This window comes from Felis catus, chromosome E2 (assembly GCF_018350175.1).
Source record: "Felis catus isolate Fca126 chromosome E2, F.catus_Fca126_mat1.0, whole genome shotgun sequence".
NCBI lineage: Eukaryota > Metazoa > Chordata > Mammalia > Carnivora > Felidae > Felis > Felis catus.
Genome location: NC_058382.1, coordinates 50,857,849 through 50,884,639, shown reverse-complemented (window position 1 = coordinate 50,884,639; position 26,791 = coordinate 50,857,849). Strand labels below are relative to the sequence as shown.

At 41.5% G+C, this 26,791-nt stretch overlaps 1 long non-coding RNA gene across 10 annotated transcripts in view; it reads left to right on the top strand.

Annotated features, from left to right (window-relative positions):
- LOC109494948 overlaps window positions 1–26,791 on the top strand; it is a 415,303-nt gene that overhangs the window by 299,338 nt on the left and 89,174 nt on the right. For all 10 annotated transcript variants that reach the window (XR_006590573.1, XR_006590572.1, XR_002738562.2 and 7 more), the window contains 2 exons: window positions 18,026–18,150; window positions 18,648–18,820. This is a non-coding gene — a long non-coding RNA (uncharacterized LOC109494948). The remainder of the gene's footprint in view (window positions 1–18,025; window positions 18,151–18,647; window positions 18,821–26,791) is intronic.

The following is a 26,791-nucleotide window of genomic DNA, read 5'->3' as shown; positions in this document are numbered from 1 at the left end:
CTTTCCCAGCCTTTCCTCGTCTGCCTGCAAAAGTCTGGAAGAGATACGTCCAGATGGAGGAGCGTGTGAGTGCAGGCACACCATACCCTCCCCACTAGCATAATTTTAACAACACACTGATATTAACATGTACTGCCCAAGTCAACCTAAACCAGAACTTAACATTTGTATTACACCAGCGTGGTTTTGCTTTTGCTTTGCCTTTATGGTTATCTGTTTATTTGTTAGGGTCACCATGCCCTTGGCGGTATACAACACTATTTCTACCCAAAAGGATATTAACATACTTTATGAAAATATTACTGTTCCCGTATTGGCTCCTTGTTAATACCTTCCAACAATCTCATAATGCTTCGTCTCTCCTCTTGCTTTGCAGCTTTGCTGATTCTTATTGTAAGTTCCTCCCGTCCTCAGGGTCCACATTTTCTGTAGCATTTGGAAGAAAAATTATTTTACTGTGAGAAAATAATGCCTTAATTGTCAGCAAACAATACTTGTGAAAATGGAAGCTATTATCACCTCATTGGTCGCAAATCGATATCCAACAGGCACTGAGATCAAATGAGCTCTGGGGGCTGGTGTTCCCTCTGGGGAAAGGGAGTGAGCTTTAGGGACCCTGGCAACTGTGGGGTTTTGGAGTGGTGATGGGGGGGTTGGGGGGTGGGGGGAGAGGGCGGATCCAGAGCCTATAGCCAAGAAAGAATTCTTGAGACATTTTTGGTGCAAAAGGTGCTTTTGTTTAAAGCATGGGGACAGGAGTGGGGGAGGGGTAGGAAGAGCTGCCCTGGGGTTGTGAGGAGTGACTGATAATATACTACAGAGCTGGAGCAGGTAAAGGCCAAAGAGAAGCCTCCGGAGGCACGTTCATATGCTAAAGAGGACTCCTAGGACACTTGAGGCCTTGCTGTTGTCACGCTAAGGTGTTTTCCCCCCAGTAAGGCATTAACATTAAGACAGTAGGGGATTCCTGGAGAAATGTTACACTCTCTTTGCCTCCAGTATTTGTCAATGGGCTGCAGGTTGTAAGGAAATTCGATTTCATTTACCATTTCCTTCTTTCCTTTGTTCCCATGTCACTATGGAGGGGAGGGTGATGTTAGGGTTCCAGGAAACTGAGTCTATAGGTTTCTGGAGGTTAGGCTGCTGACAAGATTGCCTTTTGCTTATAATTTACTAAGACATATGTAAACTGCTGAAGACTCAGGTCCTTCAGGACTGTGATCTCTATCAGGTAACTTTTTGTTTTCTCCTTCTCTTAGCTTTTGGGCAGCCTGGAAAGCTTGAGGAATGTCACAGGTATCCCATCTGGTGGGATGGGAGGCGGTGTTATTAGCTTTTGCTTTGCCCTCACCTTGTCTTATGCTCCCTCAGCAAGATGAGCCAGTGGGCTTTTCTCTTAGTAAAATAGTCTGTGTATAAATGCTCTATCACATCTCATTTTAGCGTTTATAGTCATAGCTTATGATAATAGCGGCATTGTTGGTGACAGACCGACTTTTGCCGGAATAAACTGGACAAAAACAAAGAAAACGCTTTGAAGACACCAGAGAGCCATAGTGAAGGCCGTAGGTATTTGGGGGACTAAGGTCTGAGGAAAAGAAAAAAGCCAAAGAACTAGGGGTCTGGCAGTTGGCCCCATTCTGCACTCAAGGCAATGAGAATTCTTTTTTTAAAAAATTTTTATTTGTTTTGACCAAGTGAAAGAGAGAGAGAGAGCGCATGCGTGGATGGGGGAGGGGCAGAGAGAGAATCCCAAGCAGCTCTGGGCTGTCAGTGCAAAAGTGCAGGGTTCCATCCCTGGAACTGCCGGATCCAGACCTGACCCGATACCAAAGGACTGCTGCTTAAAGGACTGAGCTGCCCAGGAGCCCCCAGGCAACGAGGGCCTGAAAAGCAGTTGCTAAGAGACTGGGAAGAGTAAATATTCCAACAGTCCCAGGGGATGGGGAGAAGGAACAAAAGAGAGTTTATATTCAACCCAAGAGGAGGGACCCTTTTTAATCAATAGGGGTGGCACTTTAAACTTCAGGCTTTGGCTCAGGTCACGGTCTCATGGTTCATGATGAGTTCGAGCCCCAGTCGGGCTCTCTGCTCTCAGGACTGGAGCCTACTTCAGATCCTCCGTCTCCCTCTCTCTCTGCCCCTCTCCTGCTCCCTCTGTCTCTGTTTCTCTCTCAAAAATAAATACTTAAAAATAAATAGATACATAGATCTCCACGCAAGGCTATAGCTGAACCAGAAGCCAGCACTCACTCATACTGAAATAACTAATTAAAAAAAATTTTTAAATGCTTATTTATTTTTGAGAAAGAGAGAAAGAGAGAAAGACAGACAGACAGAGCAGGAGCAGGGGAGGAGCAGAGAGGGAGGTGGCAGAGAATCTGAAGCAGGCTCCAGGCGCTGAAGCTGTCAGCCCAGAGTCCCACGCAGGGCTTGAACTCACAAACCTGAGCCGAAGTGCTTAACTGACTGAGCCATCAGGCGCCCCAAAATACCTAATTTAAAGTCTGCTCCAATTCTCAGTTACATTTAGCTGATATTCTCCAATCCAGCAGTCTCCCTGAAGCAGAAAAAAAAAATCTTTATTCCATATTTTTATGTAAATATACAAGTCAATAAAATACAATTTGACATAAAAGAAGACATGACTAAGAACCAATGGAAAGTCATAAAAGCAGATGCCAAAGAAAAGCAATGAAAATATCAGATATGTGCCTTGAAATCATGGTAATTAAACTCTTCCAAGTATTAAACGACAGGATAGAATTGCCAGAGAATTAGAAACTCTAATGAAGGACAAAGTAAAAGTTCTAGCAACAGAACGCCACAAAATGGAAACAGTTGGGAAGTGGATGAACACTGCGGCTACCTTAGACATGTTCTGAGAGATGGTTTGTTGGTAGGTGAGAATAAAATGCCAAGTATGAAGCAGAGCGTGAAAAGAGTACGACAAATACTAAAAAGAATTTGGAAGAGATCCGTGACATGGATAAAAATTCCAACATACATGGAACTGTAGTTGCAGGAGAGAGGACAGGTAATGGGGCAGAAGCAGTATTTGAAAATATAATTGCAGATGCGACGTGGGACACCTGGGTGGCTCAGTCGGTTGAGCAGCTGACTCTTGATTTCCGCCCAGGTCATGATCTCACAGTCTGTGGGTTTGAGCCCTGTGTCCTGCTCCACCCTGGGCATGGAGCCTGCTTGGGATTCTGTCTCTCTGGTCTCCCTTTGCCCCTCCCCCACGCATGCCCCCTCTCTTTCTCTCTCTCTCTCAAAAATAAACACACTTAAAAATATAATGACAGATGATTTTCCAAAAATAATCGAAGACAATAAGCCACAAACGTAAGAAGTGTTACAAATTTCAAGCAGGATGCTTATTAGAAAGCCACGGCTAAACACTGCTGAAAACCGAAGGCAAATGGAAAAATCCTAAAAGTCAGCCAAGAGAAAAACTGTGTATTACACTCCTAGCAAGAAAAATAAGGTAGGTTAATACTTGGCTTCTCAACCTGAAGCAATGGCAGCCAAAATACAATTCTTTCTCATTATTTCTAAAAAGTGCTCTAAGAAAATAAGAGTCAGTGTGGAGTTCTATACCCAGTAAAAATATCCTTTGGAAAATGGAGGGCAAAACATTTTTCAGCAAACAAAATGTGAGAGCGTCTGTCACCGCACATCTTCATTAAAAGTGTTCTCAACAGAAAGCAATTGATCATTAAAGGCAGATCAAGGGTGAAACTAAGCAGATAAATGTGTGAATAAAACTATGTCATTCTTGGATAGACCGTTTCAGTTTTACGAAATGAAAAGAGCTGTGGAGATTGAGGACACAATGCCTTGCTGGATATAAACAGTGTATTTAATACCACTGAAATGTACATCTAAAAGTGGTCAATTTTATGTCTATTTTGCCACAATAAAAAAAATGGGCAAAGAAATACACACATAGGCCACCAAGGTATAAGGAATGACATAGCAAACATTCTCCACCAGCAGCTTAAAAAATAGTGTTTTGGCAAGGGACACATCAGTGATGAGTTCCCTGAACTCGTGGTTTACAGGCTTGTTTTCTGCCATGGCAGTAACTCTTGAGGGAGCAGTCCTTCCCCCCTAATAAAGGTCTCTTTCCTAAATAAGGACTCTTCCCTGCAAAGAAAAAAAGTTAAAAACTATTGTACAGAACGATACATCATGATGTCTTGTGGAATATTAAATTCCTAATAAAATAGTCAACCCCAAGAGTCCGTGAATCAGAGAAAGGCCCATGTATTGACCAGAAGGTGGCACAAGTACTCATTTAAATCCGACTTTATCAAGAATGCCTGTTGTAATCTCTAGAGTAACTTTTTAAAAACATAACACAGGAATAAAAGGAATATCCTAACTTACGAGCTAATAAAGAGAGGAATGGAATAAGATTCATCGTAAATCAAGCTTTTTTTTTTTTTTATCATGGGTTTCCTGCAAAGAAAACCTTGAAGGAACAGACTTGTGAGCTGGTAGTTTTGGCGGGGAGTGCGATGTCAGGGAGCAGGAGTTCGTGGGCAGGAGTTGAAACGGGGAAGGAAGGAAAGCTAATAAGATGAGCTACCATGGTGAGCCACAAGGCTACATCCTACTAGGACTGTCTGAGGAAACTTAATGAAATAAAGGTCATAACTGTGTACCTGGGTGAAGAAAAGGACCAACATTAACCCATCCTCTGCCCCAGTGTGATTCCATATGCATTGGCTCCTCTCCCTATTGGGTTCTTAGGGTGACTCCCCCTTACGGCTTAGAGTATTTCCTTCTCAGGCAACCTGTGGAGGCAGGCTCAAGATAAGGCACTGATATCACATGCAGAAAGTGGCAAAGTCTTCATAGAACTGACTCCTGAAGATTAGAGAAAGAAGTAGGGTCAATCAGATTTTAACAGGTATGCAGGAGGCTCTGTTGTAAGGTTTGGGGTGGTATTCCTGAAAAGCACCCCCCTGCAAATCTCTTAGGATCCTAGAGAGCCTGTGAGGTACTCAGTTTTCTTTCTGTGAGGCTCTTTTTCCCTTAAATTATCCAGTGTGTGTGTGTGTGTGTGTACACGCCTTGTATGCAAGTAAGAATCCTGACTGATGGAAAGGAGAACATTGAATGTTCACGCACCATCTTTAAACTAATTATTTAAAGAAATACCAACAAGAAATAATTAAGATTCCTCAGCAGAGACATTGCAACAGGATGCAGCTTTATAAGTAATATTTGGATCTCACATTAAATGTCTGGAGAAGCATAAGTACTTTAAGAACTGCAAGAGTTATTTAGTGGAACCAATGTTTCTGATCAGAGAGCAATTTGGGCTCAGACATGAAAAGAATGTTCTAGGTCTGGAAAGGAAAATACAGTCAAATGTTGATAAAAGGAAGGAACCTCAAGCTGTAGGAACAATTTCAAGGAGGCACCCATCCAGAATTTTTTCATGCTTAAACATTATATCTAAATACGAGAAAAGTATTTTAAAAGTTTCTTTGTACAAGAAAATTAACATGCAAAATAAAGGCTGGACTTGGGGTGCAGATGATACATTCAAAAAAGAGAATGCAGGACATTCTGTATCTTTAATTTGCTATTCTCCCTTTGTATGAATTATCACCAATGAAATGGAAAAAGAAAAATATTTCAGTGCACATGCAACCACAGGAGATGTGATAAGTCCTTTGCTATTTCGTGAAAATTTAAATTTCCAGATTCATTAAATAGCAATCCTAGGTGTTGTAGCAAAAAAGCTAGGAGAGCCATGTTTATGGTAATTTGGGGGGGGGCAAGGACTATTTTCTGGAAGATGGAGGGGAGAGGCTGGGTAGAATCCCCCACAAATGGCAGCTCATTTAGAACTCCACAAATAAGATGGAAAAGTATATAATTTAAGGAGCAGCTGGGAGCGCTGGCAATATTTTGGTCACAGCATCCAAGACTAGAGATGGGGACATGTTTGCAGGATTTTGTCACCTGCAGGGCAAAGTGCCCACCTTTCTCAGCTGTTTATGTAACAAGTCCTTCTCCCCTAGATTCCCAGAATTACGGTATCCTACTGCCTGGAGAACTAGACCAAGGGGTGGAGAAGTGCCTTTGGTCCTCTCTCCTGTCTCTTTTGGCTGAAGGTTGACTTGTATCTATAAAAGCAATAGTGCTCTAATAATCTTTCAATATTCTCAAAGCAGTGAGGCCGGCAAGGAAGACAACACATGTGTATGACCTGAGACCGGGCTTGAAGAATGGAAATGCTTATTTGCAGCCTTAAAACCCCCCACATCCTGATTGCACATCCAGGAGAAGAAATATGCGCCTTTAAAATATTTAAAATATCCGTAATGAATGACACCCTCTAGTCTTCGGACCATTTTCATCCACCACTTTGATCATCTCTCATACCTGATGTGCACTGTCACACTTACTAGCCTTCTTGAGTCTTAGATGTGGGAGTAAGCAGCCCACGGAGGAGGAAGGTGCATTCCAGAAACAGAATCAAGTGTTTGAAACTGCGCACCCCCTGCGAGTTTCTCAGCCACGTTGTGTTCTGCTCTCCTGTGTCCTATATCCTGTGCTGGATGTCCCCTGTAATATTTAGATTGTGGCTTCTAATTCATGCGGCATATTAATCTAACCTAACTGCATGTAAAGCCCACTGCAGGAATTTCTCCGTGGGTGGCTTGGCTTAATTATCCAGAGAACTGAATACGACAAGGGCCCAATCCTGCTGTTCTGATTATTGGAAGGACAGTCCCCCTCCACTGTCACATTGTCATGTTTGACGGCTCAGAGCGGAAATGTTTACGCGATTGAAAATAGTTTGGCCCCTAAGTGGCAGATTTTAGAGATAGTTTAGCCTACTTTATTCCAGAAATAATCTAAAGAAGAGATGCGTGAATTAACAAACTGGGAAGAATAATTTGCTTTATCCTCTACCTGAATCCTTACATACATTAGATTATTGAATCGCATGCTAGCTGTCATTTTGGAAAGGTAATTACTTCCACTCTTTATTGTGAAAAATTAATGTCTGTATCAATGTGGGGAGTTTTCCAGGGACAGTGAAATGCTTTCTTCGGGCAGAGAAGACAGTTAAGTGTCCTGGGTACCTGAATGGAGGAGTCAGCCTACCTGTGCCTACGAGCTGTGTGGCCTGAGTCAGATGAGGTGAATTTTGGGTGTCTTTTTCCTCAACCGTAATAATAACCTGCCTTTTTCTAAACTTGAAGTGTAATTGTACATGTAAAATGCTTAGAATCAGCACTTCTACTTCTTGGCATATGCCCAGAAGAACTGAAAGCAGGCATTTGAACAGATATTTGTACACCCATGTTCCCAGCATTCTTCACAGCCAAGAGGTGGAAACAAACCAGTGTCCATCATCAGATGGATGGGTGGATCAACAACTTGTGGTATGCGTATACAGTGGAATATTATTCAGCCTTAGAGAGGAAGGAAGTTCTGATCCGCTCTCAACGTGGATAAACTTTGGTCACATCAGGCTACGTGAAAGAAGTTTGTCAGAAGACAAATGCTGTATGATTTCACTTTATGGGGTACCTGAAATAGTCAAATTCATAGAGACGGTAGAATGGCAGTCGCCAGAGCCTGGGTGGAGGGAGGAATGGAAGATATGTATTAGCGGGAAGAGTTTCACTTTGGGATGACAAAGGCATTTCGGAGGCAGATGGTGATGATGGTCGCACCACAACGTGAATATAATATGTGCCCTACGCCTCAAAATGGTTAAAATGGCACATCTTATGTAATGGATATTTGACCACAGTTTTTTAATGTTTACTTATTTTTGAGAGACAGAGCCAGACAGCACAAGCAGGGGGTGGGGCAGAGAGAGAGACACACACAGAATCCGAAGCAGGCTCCAGGCTCTGAGCTGTCAGCCCAGAGCCCGACGCGGGGCTCGAACTCACAAACCGTGAGATCATGACCTGAGCGGAAGTTGGACGCTTAACTGACGGAGCCACCCGGGCTTTTACAGTTTTTTTAAAAAGCTCCGGACGATGGTCAGCAGGGTGGTTCTCTCTGCGGTGCCTGGGTCACCAGTATCCAGCTTCACCTGGGACTTGTTCTGAAAGCACATTGTGGGCCCTGCCCCGGGTCTTTCGCATCGGGGACTGTGATGGTGGAGCCCAGCAGCGGGCTTCAAGCAAGCCCACTGTGTGATTCTGCTGCACACACACACCAAAGTTTGAATTTCACAGGAGGAAACTGTTGCTAAGTAGTTAACAAATATTAGCTGCGATGACATCCCTTCTTTTGCTGATTTTGCTAAAGCTCCCTTGATTCAGGTTCCAGAAAACATTTGTGCTTTTATTAAACTCCATACTTGTCTTCTTTATAATACCTGCTCTGATGTTTCACAGCGAGCATGTATAACAGCAGAAGGAAGTATGAAGGGGTAAACAGCAAAGAAAAGATATTTACTAGTGGGGGTACATCCCCAAAGCTTATCTTTCGTGTAGTTGAGTAACAGAGACCAGAGGTCGTTTCCATAGTAACACACATTCTGCAATTTATAAATTGCAGAATGTAGAAGAAAATTCTTGAAAATGCCTATGGAAACTGTAAAGGTCTTCTGAAGAATGTCTGTAATACCTTAAATTGGCATGTTCCCTCTCATGATAAACATAGAGGTTATGGGTTATTCAAATGGGTCGTAAGCATCTGGGGGGCCCTTGTAATCCTCATTAAACTTTCACTCACCATAAAGACCTCTTTATTCTTAAAATGAACATGCTGTGAAAGAAGTCATTGCAAAAATACCCAGACTGTGATAGACATTAACCTCCTCCATCAACAGCTTCCACTTTGACTGAACTCCAGTAAAACCTAGGAATTCTCAATTGGAAAGCACACCTTCTGCAGCCACGTTTGCTTTTGTGTGTGTGTGTGTGTGTGTGTGTGTGTGTGTGTGTGTGTGTGTGAACCTGTAAGTCAAATGACTCTCCCTTGGCTGAACAAAACCAAAATCTGATTCCTTTCGCTCATTTCTGTCAGGCCCCCGAATGGGTAAACTCTTCACTCAGTTCTTGATAACCAGGGGTTGTTTCCTCCAGAAACCAAGTACTCAGCACATGTGGCTAACCCCACTCAAAATTCCTTGTTTTCTTTTTCTTTTCTTTTCTTTTCTTTTCTTTTCTTTTCTTTTCTTTTCTTTTCTTTTCTTTTCTTTTCTTCTCTTCTCTTCTCTTCTCTTCTCTTCTCTTCTCTTCTTCTTTTTCTTTCTTTCTTTCTTTCTTTCTTTCTTTCTTTCTTTCTTTCTTTCTTTCTTTCTTTCTTTCTTTCTTTCTTTCTTTCTTTCTTTTTGCAGGAGCTGACAATGTGTGCTCGATATTTTCGGGAAATTGCTCTATAATGCATGTCTGTAAAGGGAATGCTGGTCTCAGTGGATCCAAAGACTTGCCCTCATGTATTTTCAGGCCACATCTGGTGGTGTGCCCCAACGTGTGCATCTTAGGGCTCTGGGTGGGCACCAGAAGGAGTTGGAAGTTCAGGGGTGCCATATTAGGTGGCCCCCTGCCAGTCACCTAGATCACCTGTGACTCAGCTTATGTATAAAATAAGACTTGGGGCACCTGGGAGGCTCAGTTGGTTAAGCGACTGACTCTTGATTTCAGCTCGGGTCATGTTCTCACCGTTCGTGAGTTCTAGCTCCGCATTGGGCTCTGTGCTGACAATGTGGAGCCTGCTTGGGATTCTCTCTCTCTTTACCTCTTTCTGTCCCTCTCCCACTCTCTCTCTCTCTCTCTCTCTCTCTCTCAAAATAAATAAATAAAGGTAAAAAGTTTAAATTAGACTAGATTCTCAGGTTCTTTCTCTCTCTAAAGGTTCTGTGACACTCTCCCCAACCCACCCAAGGACAAGTTATGGAAAGCAAGCTGGATGGTCATAATAAATGACTAGTAACTCCAAACAGGAATATAAGAAATTGTTCCTATTCATCGTCAGGTCTAACTGAGTAGTAGTGACCCGGAAGGAATCAAAATGAAGCAAAACTCGGCATTCCCATTCGAGGATAATTGGGCTTTGGGAAGGACATTGGGTGTTAGGCCCATATATTCAAAACCACCTTCAGAAATGTCACATACTTCAGGACCGCTCTGAGCCCTCTGCCCTAGGCTCTGAAAGGACCTTCTAGAGCAGGGATACAGGGTGATCCCATCAGTAACAGCTAAATAATGCACACCCAAGGGTAATTTACGTTTTGTAAAGGGGTCCTGTTCAAACTGAAATGTTCAAAAAAAAGTCGTTTTTCTTAATGTTCTGGAACTTGCTCTGGAGCCCAGTTGCTAACAGTAGCTAACCACAGCAGGAAGATGGGGAACGCACAAAATGATTTTAAACGAACAAATTCAAGGCAACAATTTCTTCCTGTTTAATTTTGATTCATTAGGAGAAAGTACCAGCAAAATTTAAATCCCTTTGTATGGCTGTTTGTCTATAGCCCATTTTTCCTTTTTCCCTCCTTATCCCTTAGAGAGGGCTGCTGGGTGAAGGAGGATGTGTGCAAATCCTAAATGTCTGGGCAGTCGCCCTCCATTCCCTCTGCCCTCAGAAGCGAGTGGTCCTATAAACTCCTGGGGATCCTGCCTTCCAGTGGCTTATCTGTCCTGCTCTTGACTGATGGGCTATTGATGATGTCTGGTACCCACTGCTGTTTGTAGCCTTATGCCTCCAGTTTGAAGGGCCCCACTATCTGCAGTCTCCTTGTCTCACTCCAAGGTGTCCACAGGTCACCAGCTAATGTGAACTTGGCCTTCTCAGAATCTAATCACATGGGAATCCTTGGTGATTGTGCGTGGCAGTGCCATCTGTGGGAACTTGGACGTGGGACACTGTCTGAAGGCTTTGATCTCAGGGACCACCTTCCACTTTGCACTTTGTGTACCTCTGATGCCCTGTGAGGGGTAGTAGGGAGAAGGCACCCTGGTACATTTTCTGCCCACTCACGTCCCCCTTTGACTAACTCCCAGTGCCAGGGCAGGACGCCACACTGCTCCCCCACTTTCCCTTACTGACCACCTTCCTTTCCACATTGTCCCTACCTCGTCATGCACAGTGAACCCCACACTCTCAGCCACCCCATCTTAGCTTTCAAAAGGCAGAAGAAAGGTTTTGACTTGACCATGACCTTTTCTCCCAAACAAAGCCTCTTCACTTGTCAAGAGCTAGTCTATCACTAGGGACTCAAAAATCTTAGCGAAAAGTCAAAAGCAGAACACCGACACTGCTTTTTTCCTCCACCTTTTAACAGTCCCAGTCTTCCTTGATGCAGCAGGTGCCTTTGGCCCCAGAAAGAAAATCTGTGACCCCTCTTGGGAGCGTGCTCTGTGCCAGGCTGTCTTCTGTGCACTGTCTGTATTGACTCTCCGTTGTCTCAGCCACACTAGGGGACGGGTACCATTATTACCCCCACTTGGTAGAGGAAACTGAGGCTTAGATGAATTAGGTAACTCGACCGGAGACACACTTCTAGTAATCTAGTAAGTGGTAGGGCTAGTATCCCAGGAAAGAGCCACTCAAGAGCCAAAAACCTCATATCTTTATGTGTATATATATACATATATATATATATACACACACACACACACACATACATACACACACACACATATGTTCATATGTATATGTTTATATATAATATGTTCATATTCATATATCTGTGTATATATATAATCCTATTTGGTTTATATAATTATTTATAACTTATATATTATTTAAATATTTCCTATTTTATTTATATGTTTACAATTTACTAAATACTAAAGGATTTAATACTTAATTAGCTAATTCTCAATTTCTTTACATATTTTAAAAAAAAAATTTTTTTTTTCAACGTTTATTTATTTCTGGGACAGAGAGAGACAGAGCATGAACGGGCGAGGGGCAGAGAGAGAGGGAGACACAGAATCAGAAGCAGGCTCCAGGCTCTGAGCCATCAGCCCAGAGCCCGACGCGGGGCTCGAACTCCCGGACCGCGAGATCGTGACCTGGCTGAAGTCGGACGCTTAACCGACTGTGCCACCCAGGCGCCCCTCTTTACATATTTTTAAAGCAGAAAAGCCACTTCTACTAATCCCTTGGATAATAAGCCAGAAGGGGCGCTGCTCCAGTTGAAGCAGGGACAGACTGGGGATGCCTGGGGGTCTGGCAGTGATGGCCAGTGCCCTTTGCTTCCTCCAAGGCAATGATGAACCCTCTTCTTAGAATCTTCTTAGAATCCAGTTTGAGACCCTGCTCCCTGTAGGTGACTCTCTCATCACAGGACTATCCCCTAATGCGTGACTCAGAATTGGATTGCCAGGACTGGACCCATCACCGACCATCCAGTTTAGTTTTTGACTCGGTGGGACGTGAGCAGTGGGCAGTAGTCTCATGACACTTGACTTCCCACTTCCCTCCACGTTTAGAGTGCCCTACCCTCACCCCTCCAAAGCAGAGGGTGCCAACTAGAAGCTGGTGCTCCCACTTGGTTTAAAGGGCATTTGTGTTTGGCCATCGTCAGACTCCTTCTTCCCACCTTGCTTGCCTATTTGCCTGAACAGTCTGGCCCCAGACAGCATCTCTGTGCCCACCCTTGACCCACAGTCGCTTCCTCATAAGCCTGAAATTAGAATCCCGTGACAGACCACATGCTCTGTGAGGGCCATGATGCCATCTTTTCTTCACTGTGTCCCCAGCACTTGGTACACGACTTGGGATGCAGTGGCACTCCACACGTGTTTTCTTAAGTTATTAATTAACTAATGGCACTAGCTTGTGCTCCTATCAGTTGACTCAAATGTCAATGAATTAATTATCCTGAAGAAGCAGATGTGGTTTTACATGCTTAATTTATAAGAAGGAAGTCTTTTGATTATCATGGGTTTTGTTTTTAAAAATCTTTAAAAAAAAAAGTGGGGAGATTTCGTGATTTGATGAACCATGGAGTTAATTGCTTGCTCTGAATTTCAATTACTCTTTCCCCTGTCCAGTCTGTTAAAGACAACTTTTGGCAGCTTTGACACTTCGTTTTACATTTTAAATAGGAGGTCAGCTCACCAAGGAGCTATAATCATTCAGCTGGGGAGAGGAAATTTATCAAATTTTGTATCCCAAGTATACAAACCAGTTTGAAGCAGATTTATAACTTAGAAAATACTGTGATTTTTCATATTTATTTTCCATATTTCAGTATAATTCCCTGGAAACAAAGCCATAACCTGTCATTGTTTTTCTATCATTATAATTGCAAGTAATAATATAACAAGCTTTCTCGACCCTCCAGGAAATTTGGAAATACTCACTAAACTCCTATCTCAGGGTACAGCTCTCTTAAAACGAAAAATGCTGATATGTCATTAATTATTTTTATCATGCTCGGTTATCATTAATGATAGGAGTTTGTGAGTGAAATGCCATCTTCAAACGACAAGAATCATGTAAGCCTCATCAGTGATACTTTAAAGAATATGTATGTCAGCTCAGCTGAATGATTTCAAATGATCAAAATGTTAGAGGCACGAAATAATCTCTCAGTTTGAAGTCATGTCCACTTTCTCTATATCCTAATCCCGCCTTTTCATTTGCATTGGATTTGGGCAAATCTTCTCAAATAAAATTGAAGATATTAAAACAGGTGGCATATCTGAACCTTACCCTTGATTTAGTATCAGAGGTCCCCCCCCCCCAATAGGAACATCGCTGAAACACTCTCTCTCCAATAGTTGAGTCTGTCTGACAAGTTGTCACATAGTGCCTTGCTTTCTATTTCTTAGGCATCATTTTTTCCAACAGTATTCAGTTTTTGAGTAACGGATCCTTGACGCTATAGTAATCCAACTTTCCTGTGAACCTACCTGGCCACTGGGCGGACAGGTCAGAGGCTACAGCCAAGATTCACAATCGGGTTGGTTAGATTCTGATACCTTGTGCCCATTCCTCTTTACCATTTTGCTTTTATATGCAAATTGTTAATTCATGTTAATTCACTGTTGAGTTTAATTCTGTCACAGGTAAACTGTGTATTAAATATTTTAAACACTACAGAGATTCACCATTCTGCCACACAGAGGCCGTACTAAACCTCGCAAATACCTTTTAAAGGAAAAGAGATGGCTCTTTATGCACCACTAATTCCCTATCATCTTAATTTTTTCAGTTATTTAATTACTACCCTTGGGAAAGGCACGGTTTTTCGTATAAATACCATGAAATCAGAGGGATGCCGTTCTCTCCAAAACTAATTTTCGTTAAGAAGGAAATACGAGATTGACCCCCCCCCCAAATTAAAAAAACAAAACAAAACCTCTTCTCCTGTTTTAGGTTGTAATCTCTTAAAAAAAAAAAGCTTCCTATGCACTTTAAAATGTCTTTAGTAAAGGCCACATTTCACTGAAATACCACATTAAGAGGTGCTTTATTTCTTCCATTCTGGAGACTTTAAATAAGTAAATTCATAGATACTACAGTGGTTTCTTTAGAAATGTATTGAGGCTTAAGTAAAGAATATGCGCGCGTGCGTGTGTGTGTGTGTGTGTGTGTGTGTGTGACTGAGCTGAAATCCAATCCCAAAGTTTGTAGAACCATTCTAAATAATGCCCTTCCCGAGTACCTGAAAGGAGGTAAATGAATCACAAACTCTTAAACTCTAATCATACCCCTGTACCATTCAGAAAGCACAGCTACGTGTGGTGTTGCTGTTTTCATTTTTATATCATCAAGGGTTTCCCCGGAAATCAGGGGATATTGTTCTATTGTGAGTCAGCACTTCAGGGCACTTTCCTTCCGTTGCTGGATTGAAAACAACGATTGGCCTGTGTGCTCTCGCCCCGGTGACCCTCATCATCCTCCTTTTTCCCCACACCTCTTTTTCTGTGATCTGGTTGCCATCCGTTCCCTTCCTTCTAATTCTCAGTTTTTTGCAGATGGTGTTCCAGCAGCGTGGAGGATTTTCCTCCTTTTCTTCGTCTTAAGATGGCCTTAAATGTTACTTCCTCAGTGGAGTATGATGTAAACCAAGAAGTGTTGTGTAGTCCCATTATTTTTGTACCACCCTATATATGGTAGGCTGCACAGATCAATTATAATTTAATTGTGAAAAGGTTGATGCACTCCCAGCACGGCATTTCCACTAACCTGACCCTCTTTATTAGTGTTTTTGTGATATTGTTTATTTAGTTGCGGGGGTGGGGGGGGCCACAGGATCTGAAGCAGACTCCGCACTGAAAGCATCGAGCCCGATGGTGGGGCTCGAACTCATGAAGTGTGCCAAAGTTAGATGCTCACCCAACTGAGCCACCCCGGCGCCCCTCCACCACCGTGATCCTCTTAATGTTATATTTAAGTAGCTCAGTACTCACTGATATCCCCCACTATGCTATAAGCCATGTGAGGACAGGGGTTCCCTGTGCATATCTTTATTGTTTTGTCTGGAGTACATCACAGTCCCTGGCACAAAAGTAGATCCACAATGAGTATTTAATGAATGAATGAAACTTGACTCCCCCGAGCTGTGCTAGTTCAGATTTTGATGTCCTCTTGGACCACCAAAAGATTACCCAACCTCGGCATCGTTACCATCCAGGCCAGATTTGTTATGTGTGTGTGTTAGCGGGAGGGGACTATTCCGTGTATCATAGGATACTTAGTGGCATCCCTGGCTTCTATCCACGAGGTTCCAGTAGCACCTCCCTTTAGTCCTGACAATCAAAAATGTCTATAGATGTTACCAGATGTGGTCTTGGGTGTCCAATTTACTCCCTGGAGAACCGTCCAACTTACATAATAATTCGATGCTTGTCTTCCTTCGCCCAAAATCTGTCCCGTTGCCAATAATGAAACACTTTTAGAATAAAAATTCCAGTTGTGTCTCTACCTTGCCTGAGTACTTTTCACTGGGTTACCATGTCTACAGAATTTATAATTTGCACTGTAAATAATGACATCGTCGAAAGCAGGTCCTGAGCTATTAGCCCTGTACTACCTGCGCAATGAATTGCTACTCTGCCCTTCAGCAAGTGCACTGACCTCCCTGGGTTCCAAGTTCCTCATTCTAAAAGCTCTAAATGATTTATAATGTTCTTCTCTCTCTCAAATTCTCAGATTCTTTTTATAATTGAGTTAGCTGTACAAATTAGCAAACAGGCTTTATGTGTTTAGCAAAACCTGTTTTTCAAGGTATTTTAAAAAGTAGCTCTCTCTGCTCCAGGATACTTTCTAAGAACCCAGAGTTGAACTTCAGTGTCCTTCTTTTGAGGTACCATGAAATCCTCTGCAAACCCTGTGCAAAACTGCATGTTATCTTATTTTGAAAATCTTGTTTGTTCTCAAATAGACTGTGAGTAGTAGAGTACTACGTTGTTAAAGATGGGATTCTGAAGCTGAGTACCTGATCATGTGACCTTGGGGAAGTGATGTAACTTCCCTGAACCTAATTCCCCACCCCACACCCTCCACGGGTCAGGAATTATAATGATGCCTCATATGGTTATTGTGATGTTTAGAGTTTGGCGCGATGCCTGGTGCATACTAAATGTTCGATAAATTTTACTGTATTTTCCTTATTCTAAGACAGCAGTGGAAAGTGTGTTTTAATCACCGACTTTTTCTCTCGGTGGCACATCCAAATGTTCACCTTGCAATCAACGAAGTCATAGGCTAGAGAAACTGTAGTATGATGAACTCACAGGGCCCACCAATGTAGGGGGACAATATAAACTTGCTGAATTAACTATCATTGGTGTACATGCAAGTTTCAGGGCTGTGTGGACACGTGTTCCACTTTATGGAAAAATGTAGTTTTCTTGACTTGTATGGAAACCAACAAAAGTCACTTCTTGTTTATGACCTAGATGGTCAGATTCCAAATCACTTTATAAAGTTATCCTCATTTGCATTGAATGTCCTTTAGTTGTAACATTTAATTAATATTGTAACTCATCAAAGGTGCTGAATAATAATATATGCCACTATCCGATTTGGCCACTCTCAAAGGAGCATACATTTATTCAGATTTCCCATACCGGAGAGATTAAGGCCTGAAGATGTTGCATCAGAACCTACAGCTATCTTTGTTTATTTTTCCCCAGGCTGCTAATTATGTCCTCAAAATATGATTAGCTGAAGCAATTTGTATGCAAAGCATATTCTGTCTTTCTGTCGTTGTCATGTGGTTACTCGACTCATGTAACCTAACAAGAACCCATTATCTGGAAAGGTAGTCTGTGCACACGTGAGAACAATGAATAAAATGCTGATTTAAAAGGTGTCAGTAAATTCAGAAACAGTATTCATGTTTTTAGAAAATTAAATACAACATAGTCAAAGGAATATTTGTTGAACAGCTAGGAACAGTCCTTGAGTTGGGCTATGCAGTGGAATCACCCAGGGATCATTTTAAAATATAAAAATGGCCTCAGGGCACCTGGGTGGCTCAGTCGGTTAAGCGTCCGACTTTAGCCCAGGTCATGATCTTGCGGTTTGTGAGTTCAAGCCCCGCGTTGGGCTCTGTGCTGACAGCCCAGAGCCTAGAGCCTGCTTCAGATTCTGGGTCTCCCTCTCTCTCTGCCCTTCCCCTGCTCATGATCTGTCTCTGTCTCTCTCTCTCTCTCTCTCAAAAAAGAAACATTAAAAATTTCTTAAAGTGTTTAAAATACAATAAGCCTTTGGCTCATAATTATCTGACAGTATGGCTCTTCATGGGAAATCTTCCGTTGTTGTCGTGAAAAAAAAGCAAAACTCACACCTATCATCAGTGTGATTTCTGTTGAGAAGGCAGAAGGTGAGAGCTTGGAGAAGGAACCTGGGGAAACAGGAATGAAAATTATCTAACAGGGAACCCAGACATATGAGGGGGAACCACGTGGCACCTACACAGGGGGAAGAAAAGTGGGTGCTGGTGTGCTTACTGTGCTTTTAAACCATCAGGAACTTTGCTGGTTTGTGTCACTCACTGTATTATACTAAACTACAGACACAGAGATTGCCATGGAAAATTCATTTTATTTTATGATTTCAGGACAAGAGAGAACCTAAATGAGACACGTACCTGGTGCGTTTTATGAAATGCCACAAACGTGACTCAGAACCAAAGCGGATCGATCGCCTTACGTGTGTGCAGATGGCAGTGGAATTCTAGTCATGGTATTTCTCTCACTCATGCTGTTTGGTGGAACGGAGAATGAAAGGGAAAAAAGGAATCGTTACATACGTTTTTTTACAGCCACACTATATAAAGTACACGTATTCAGTGTGATTTACCCTTAGTAAACGGATGATATCAACTAGAAATGTGTATTGCTTTTGATCATTCAGAGAGAGGGACCTTCTTCCTCTTTAATGACAGAAGGTCAGTACTGGCTCTTTATGGCATACATGTTCCTGCGTTTAATTAGTTAATTAAGGCATCGACTCAGAACGTAGGAAATCTGGGGGAAAATGTTGTTTTAACCTGACCTCATTGTCCCCTTTGTTGACCACCTTTGTGGTCCAGCCTCTTCCCTTAAGAGATAGGAGTTGTTTTCCCTTTTCTTGAATCTGGGCTGGTGTCGAGATGTGTGTTGGCCAACAAAGGAGGTGTTGTTGTGCCGGTTCCAAGCCTAGGACTCGAGAAGGCTTACCTTGCTTGTACTCTCTTTCAGAACCTTCTGGCCTCCTTGGGAAAGAGCCTGAGCTGGCCCACTGGGGTATGAGAGGGAGAAGCGTAGCCAGACCACCCGTGGGAGGAGAGGTGCCTCGCTGACCCACAGGTGCTCTACACAGAAGAGAGAGGCCAGCTGAGACCAGAGAGCTGCCCAGCTGGCCTGTAGACTAGGTAAGCAGTAACAAAGTATTCTTGTTTTATGTTTTTTAATATTTATTTATTTTTGAGAGAGAGAGGCAGACAGAGTATGAGCAGGAGAGGGGCAGAGAGAGAGGGAGACACAGAATCTAAAGTAGGCTCCAGGCGCTGAGCTGCAGAGCAGAGCCCGAGGTGGGCTCGAACTCACAAATCAGGGATCATGACCTGAACTGAGATGGGACGCTTAACTGACTGTGCCGCCCAGGCACCCAAAAGTATTCTTATTTTAAATCAGGAAGTTCGGGGGTGGCTTGCTGTGCAGGAGCAGAAACATGACCTAGAAAGTAGCACCTGGGCATGGGATGCTACCCTAGCAAAATTCTAAGATAGGTGGCATTGGCAAGAAGGAAAACATGAGCCGGAGCTTAAAAAAGAAAAGGGCAAAGAGCTTTGTTACAAACGCTCAGTAACTGGCAAGAGAAAGGTTATTGGTTGCTAGAAAAATGGCGACCGTAGTCCACGGACAGAACTGCCCCTCGTGGTGAGTAGAAAACAGGAGCAGTACCTAACAAAGTTGGGGCCTTGGTGAGGTGGTTTTTAAGTGGAAATGAAAATGTCACTTGATTTCTCTTTTGCCGAATGTGATGAGGTAGGGCAGTAGTGAGAGGAGCTGGTAGATACATGGAACACATCTTTAGGGAGGCAAGTTCACAGCCACAGATTCTCGCATTGGTCAGCACAGCCGGCCTGCTTTGCGAGGGAGATCTGAGCCATCAAATTGACTGCAGTGGTTTAATTTCAGCGTCTCATCAAGGGCGGCTGCCAACTCTGAGATTTAAGAAATCATTTCATTTCGGACTCTGATCTTTTGATGATTATCCATAAAAGCCGCCAAGTTTTATCTGACGTGATGTTTAAAAATTTCATACACATTTGTCATTCCCTGTGCTTCGGTCTTGAAACTTACTTTAACAATTTTTCGCAATTTATGTAATAGGGAGGTTTGGCTTGCCGGTTGGTTTTATAAAGTTTATCATGCAATGTTTGGGTTGTTGTTGGCTTGCTTATTTGGATTTTGCCTATTTATTAAGCGATCTAAATTGTTTGGGCATCTAAATACATCTTCTCAAGGATTCTTCATCTGCTTGTATGTAAGATTATCCTGAGTACCACCAGAATTACCCATAGTACCTGTCTAGTGCTAGGGGAATTTTAAGGATAATGTAGACCTAATTTGTATTTCATGTCCGGTCAGCATTTTTATGTAAGTAAAAATTTAAAAAATATTTTTAAATGTTTATTTATTTTTGAGAGAGAGAGAGAGAGAGAGAGAAAGAGAGAGAGAGAAGGAGACAGAGCGTGAGCAGGGGAAGGTGCAGACAGAGAGGGAGACAGAATCTGAAGCAGGCTCCAGTCTCTGAGCTGTCAGCACAGAGCCCAACCTGGGACTTGAACTCATAGACTGCAAGATCATGACCTGAGCCAAAGTTGGATGCTTAACCAACTAAGTCACCCAGGCACCCCTATAAGTAAAAATTTTTACAGAATTTTTTTTTTATAGAGGTCATGTTAACATCTTCTAAAGATGAGTAAACATAACATTGTAGGCTACGGATGGGGAAAACTAATGTAAACCTTAAAAACATTCTTTTTAGTATTTTTATCATTTTTATTTATCTCTGTTACCCATAGGTGTTCTGTATTAGAGAATTGATTTCTTTGGGGCATCATTATCTCTATAATTAATCTCTGTAATTACATCTCTATAATTAATAGCCTTTCAAAATTTTAAAAATTAAGTACATGTAATTATAATAAATATCCAAATACTTAAATAGATAAGGTAAGTAAATTTGAAATTGTACAAAAAACTACAATTGTTTCTTCCCCGTCAGCACTTCTGAGAATGATGGATTCATGTTTAAGTGGATGAATTTCATCCTGTGCACACTTACTGTATCTATTTAAGATCCATAGCTTTTTTGAGTATTTTTGGGAAACAGAAAAGACTTGCCTTGGTAATTTTTGTTTCAAACTTGTATCTTTTCAAAGGAATATGTTTAAATCATGGTAGCACGTTGTCCATGTTCAGTTTTTGTCTGCTCATATACAGCAGATAATCTGAGCTGATACTTCATTTTGACTATAGAAGTGCTTAGAGAAGCCTGAAATGTCATCCAGAGAGAAATGTTTTTTCATGTTAATTTTGGAGACAGAGACAGACAGAGTGTGCATAGGGAGGGGCAGACAGAGAGGAACACACAGAATCTGAAGCAGTCTCCAGGCTCCATGCTGTCAGCACAGAGCCCTACGCGGGGCTCGAACCCACGAACTGTGAGATCATGACCTGAGTTGAAGTTGGATGCTTAACCAATTGAGCCACCCAGGCGCCCCGAGAGAAATATTTTCACACAACATTTGTTGTGCGTGCTTCTAATGACAGAAAAATGCCCCATCATCTACGGCAGTGTATCCCTTGCTTAGAGAGTGGTACCTGACACATATATGTGCTCTATAAATACTTGCTGAATGAATGATTATGGAGGAAAATCTAATCTCTATGAGCGGCTGAAAGGAAGAGGAAGAACATGTAATATCATGACGAATGTGGCGGTGATGACAGAATGACGCTAGGGCAGCTGGTGCCCTGGAGACAGCTTCCTGGCAGTCGGGGGATCCTCGATTCCAGCCTCACATTCTGTACACTCCCTGACTTCAAACCAGGCCCTGCACTCATCCGAGGCCAATTTCCTCATCTATGTTATGAAGGCCAGACTTTAACATGCAAACAGTCTATTTTTTTATGGTCTAATACCCCTCCTTACAAATGGGATTCTTGTCAGGTTTTTTTGTGTAAGTCTAGCCAGCTTCTTAGTGTTTGATTTCCTTTTTCTATTTATTTTCTTTACCAGCGTGGAGTCTTTCTTTTATCTGAAGGTTCTGCTCTGGCAGTAGTGTTCTCGCTAACGTAAATATCAGTTATTTATGCCTGGAAGAAATCTTACAGATGATCCTTTCCTATTTACTCATTTTGTTTCCGTAAGAACTGAAACCCTGACACATAACATGAATTGTTTGTTTCCACATCGAATTGGTGGTAAAGGCAAGATTCTTGGTTTTCTGATTTGCTGCAAAAAGAGAGTTCTTTCTACTCGTCAATTATATCGGCTCAAGAGAACTTGGGTTGTTATTCAGGATTTAATTCCCATCTGCTTTCTTCCTATTGTTTACTTTTGTTTTTTTCTACGTGAACAGATATAAGTTCTCTTCAGTTAGCAATTACCAACCTAGCAAGAAGAGTAGAAAACACACTGTAATACGGTAATGAAAACTTCTTTATAAGGAATAATGCAAGAGCAGAGTCCCGTTGATAAAGTTTTAGCATCTGAGCTTTAACTACCATCCAAGTGATTTTGTGAAAGCTTCTCAATGTAGCCAAAACATCTTCCCAAATCTTTAATTTGGGGCATTTTGCTTTTGGGAATCAGAAGCACAAAATAAAATTTTGTTTCACCTTCTTCCCGTAAACACGCGAATTTCCCTGTGCTACAGGATCTGAATCCAGGAAGCACATCTATTCCTTTTATTAATTTCATTATACCATATCTTTTTCCCTGGCACTGGAAGCGGATGGCTGTTTCAACACTTAAAATGTTTACCGATGGCAGCTATTTTCATGAATTCACATCTCAGCACCGTGGGGAATGTTACTTTAGCCTCTAATCGTGAGCTGAATCTGTCAGAGAAAATGATGAGCAGCAGTTGGTAGCAAACATTATTTGCCACACTTGGTAGATCCTTCTCTATGCTGCTCTCTGATTGCAAGTGGGGATTCACACAATTCTTGGGGCCAGAAACAATAACTCAAGTAGAATCTCTAACCAGAATTCTCTAACGTCTGGGAATCATTTAAAAAGCCATCTTATTTTCCAGCCAGCAGTGATTGTTGTTAGCACTAGGAGCAGTTCATTAGTGAGGGACAACTAAAAGAACAGGAATTGTACTCTTACAAATAAGTTCGGCTTAAAATAACCTTTGTGTTTTATTCTTCAGTGAACCACCTGTCCTACATTTCTGTTAGACCTCAGCCCAGTAATAAGCATTAAGCTGTTTAATAAAACAACCGATCAGTTTGATTGAAAGTGGCTCAGGTTAGCGATGCTGTTGTCACATGAAATAAAACATAAGGGTGATTACCAGGTCGTAAACGTTTGACTTTGGTTATAAATCCAAGCACTAAATATTTTGCGGTCGCCTGAAATCCCCTGTCACACATATTTCATCATTTCCTCCCCCGTGGTTTCAGTGAACATCATCGTTTCTATTCTCTGAACTCTTGTAGTAATTATACTCAGTACTTCAACTCTTAATTCTGTGTTGCATTGTGTTAGCAGAACATGTTAGCGCTTGAGAGAATCTTGCTAAATCCTCTAATCTAACCTCCTCACCTAACAGAAAGTGACCCAAGGCTCCTAAGTGATTTTTACAATATCTGTATTATGTACCTAATGTAGAGCACAATTGAAACTAGACTGTAAATGTAATGGTGTCTCCAGGAGTTTGCCATCATTAGAATGTAGTACCCTTGTCTCCCCAACGCAGTGTGTCGGGTGCCTTTGCACCTTGCACAGGAAGGTTCACTGGAAGAAAACTACAGGTAGAGCAGGCATATAATAAATACTTTAGCCTGCTTCTCTTATCCCCAAGATTGTGTTAGGTTGGCAAGAATAGCTGGAAAAGGCCACTTCAGTAAATTTTACACCTGTCACAAAATTCTATTTTGGCAGACTGGTTTTTAAAATAATTAAAACATCTAGAAAGCATGATCGGCTTTTGTAAGGTTTAGTAGGAGCCATTACATAGATTCCAAAGCCTAGATTCAAATACAAAGTACTAATTGATAAATAAACATTATTTGAATTATCCTGCTTTACCAAATTATTATTTAAGAACTTTTTCTCTGGGGGCGCCTGAGTGGCTCGGTTGGTCGGGCGTTCAACTTCGGCTCAGGTCATGATCTCACCGTTGCCGAGTTCTAGCCCCATGTCGGGTTCTCTGCTGACAGCTCAGAGCCCGGAGCCTGCTTCAGATTCTGTGTCTCCCTCTCTCTCTGCCCCTGCCCTGCTCATGCTCTGTCTCTCTTTCTAAAAAACAAAAATAAACATTAAAAAAATATATTTAAAAAAACCCTATTCACATGAAACTTTATAAGGAAAACTATCTCTGCTAGACATCCACATTTCCACTCAAAGGACTGGGGGATCTTTGGGAAAATGCTAGTTACGAAACTGGGACAGAAGACACAAGGTGAGCCTGGTGTGTCTTGCAGTGCTGAAAAGTAGGGAAATGGTACAAACAAGCAAACAAAAAACTACAGTGAATGTCAAAGCAACACAAGATCCAACTGAACGAGTTCCCAATGGCTAAAGAGGGTTGATTGGAGCAATAAAAGAGATAAAGTGGTATTAGATTATAACACAAAGTATAAAATAAGTATAAAATCTGTGAGTCCATACAGATATTAATAAATGAGTGGAGGAGGAGAGACAAATCTGCCCTGCAGAAGAATTGCAAATATTTTACGTAGATAGTCTGCCCCCGGCGAATTGAAGTATAAATCCCTCTCCTCAGTGTGGGCTGCACCAGTGACCTCCTTCTCAAGAACGCCGTATGGAAAAGGGGAAAAATATAGAGTAACTTGAGAAACCCAACCAACACTACCTCAGCCTGGAGATCAAGGTTAACATCAAGAGAAATAAGTCACATTGATTTATGTACCCTTGATATTATGTGATAAAACATTACACTGTACCCCTGTGTTCTTCCTTCCCGAAACCCATAACCCTAAGCTAATCATAAGAAACATATCAGAAAAATCCCAGTAGAGGTACATTTTTCAAAATCCTTGACCACTACTCTGCATTGTCAAGGTCATCAAAAATAGGAGAAGTCTGAGAAATTTTCACGAGTAGCCTAAGGAAACATGATTACTATATATATAACACATTATCACAAATGGGATCCAGGAACAGAAAAAATGCATAAGGTAAAAAGTAAGAAAGCTGAATAAAGTATGGGTTTTCGTAGTGTTTTAATCTCAGCTCATTTAAATTAACAAACGCACCATGCTAATATGAAATATTAATAATGGGGGAAACTGGGACAAGGGTGTAAGGGAACACTGTACTGTGTCCACAAATTTTTCTATAAATCTAAAACTTTCTGAAATAAAAAAATTATTTAAAATAAGTGGCAAAATAGTTGAACACGTGAGTTGCAAAATATACAATTTGCTGTGAAGCCGGTGAAAAGATGCTCAACCTCATTAGTCATCAGGGATATGCAAATTAATACCACAGTGAAATACAACTGCACCTGAAAGTACCAAAGGATGGTGAGTATTTCTTGCATCTGGAACCGTCCTACATTACTGGGACGGATACAAAATTATAAAATCATTTAAGAGAACAGTTTGAGGGCTTCTTAAAAAGTGAAACATAGATTTTCCTTCTGACCCAACAATTCAACTCCTAGATATTTATTCTGGGGAATGAAAACCTATATCCCACACAGACATGCAGACAAGTGTTTACAGCAGCTTTCTTCGTAAGAGCCCAACCTTGTCAGTTAGTAAGAAGTTTCTTCTATACAAATTCTGTTCAATAATGAAATGATTATTACATGATTTTCTAGTAATTTTGCCAAATATATTGTCTCTGGAATATCAAGATACATGTTATATAAACCCAAATATGGTAATCCTATCTTTTATGTAAGGCTTAGTTATTCATGTAAGGATAACCAGTCTATTTAATTTAATTTATTTATTTTTGAGAGGTGGGGGGGGGAGAGTAGCAGAGGGAGAGAGAGAGAATCTTAAGGAGGCTCCATGTTCAACGCAGAGCCCAATGCAGGGTTCGATCCCACGACCCTGGGATCATGACCTGGGCAGGAATCAAGAGTTGGATGCCCAACCGACTGAATCACACCTCAAGGATAACCAATCTGTGTTAAAGTAATTTTTCCCTATAGATTCCCACTCCAATTCTGATTACCCAGTCATGCTCAGCAACAGTGAGATGACTTCCTTCAAATCATGAAAAGATTCTTTTTCAATGTGCTTTTGAGCTCTAGGTTGTTCAAGTCAGATCTACTTCAAAGAGAGCTGCTTGTGATTTTTCCTTTCTGTGGGACATTTGGCTCACTTTCTAAGTCAGAATATACTTTGCAGTAATGGAAAATGGCTAGATATATGGGTGGGTGGGTGGGTGGGTGGGTTTGTGTGTGTGTGTGTGTGTGTGTTTGTGTGTGTGTGTGTGTGTGTGTGTGTGTGTGTGTTATTCCCTCATGGGTTAGATGCAATGTTGTTTTTGGTTTTCTTCAATATTATACTCTGAACCAAGATGCAAAGTTAATATATTGCATTTAAATTTAATAATATATATATATACAATTGTGGTTGTTTCCATAGAGTAGCAGCCACTTATATAAAGAGTGAAAATAGATAATTATTCAGATATTTTGATATTGTTAAACCATCTAAGTAATGATTAAGTATTTCATAATTCAAACCTAAATAGTTGACTTCAAGATCTATATTTTCATAATGTTTCAGTAAAATAGAATTATTTCAAACCCACTTATGACCAGTTTTTAAATTAATAAAATGTTCTGTTGAGTTTACTTCTGTCATTTATTTGAAAACACTCAGGTTGAGGGGCCTGGGAGGCTCAGTTAGTTAAGTGTCCCACTCTCGATTTCAGCTCAGGTCATGATCTCACAGAGCCTGCTTGGGATTCTCTTTCCTCCTCTCTTTCTTCCCTTCCCCCACTCACACTGTGTGTGTGTGTGTGTGTGTGTGTGTGTGTGTGTGTGTGTGTGTGTGTATGTGTGTGTCTCAAAAAAAATTTTTTAATTAAAAACAAAAAGAAAGAAAACCCTGAGGTAGCCTCTACTGAAATTAAATGATGAAGCATCTCTGTATTTTTCTACTGACACTAATAT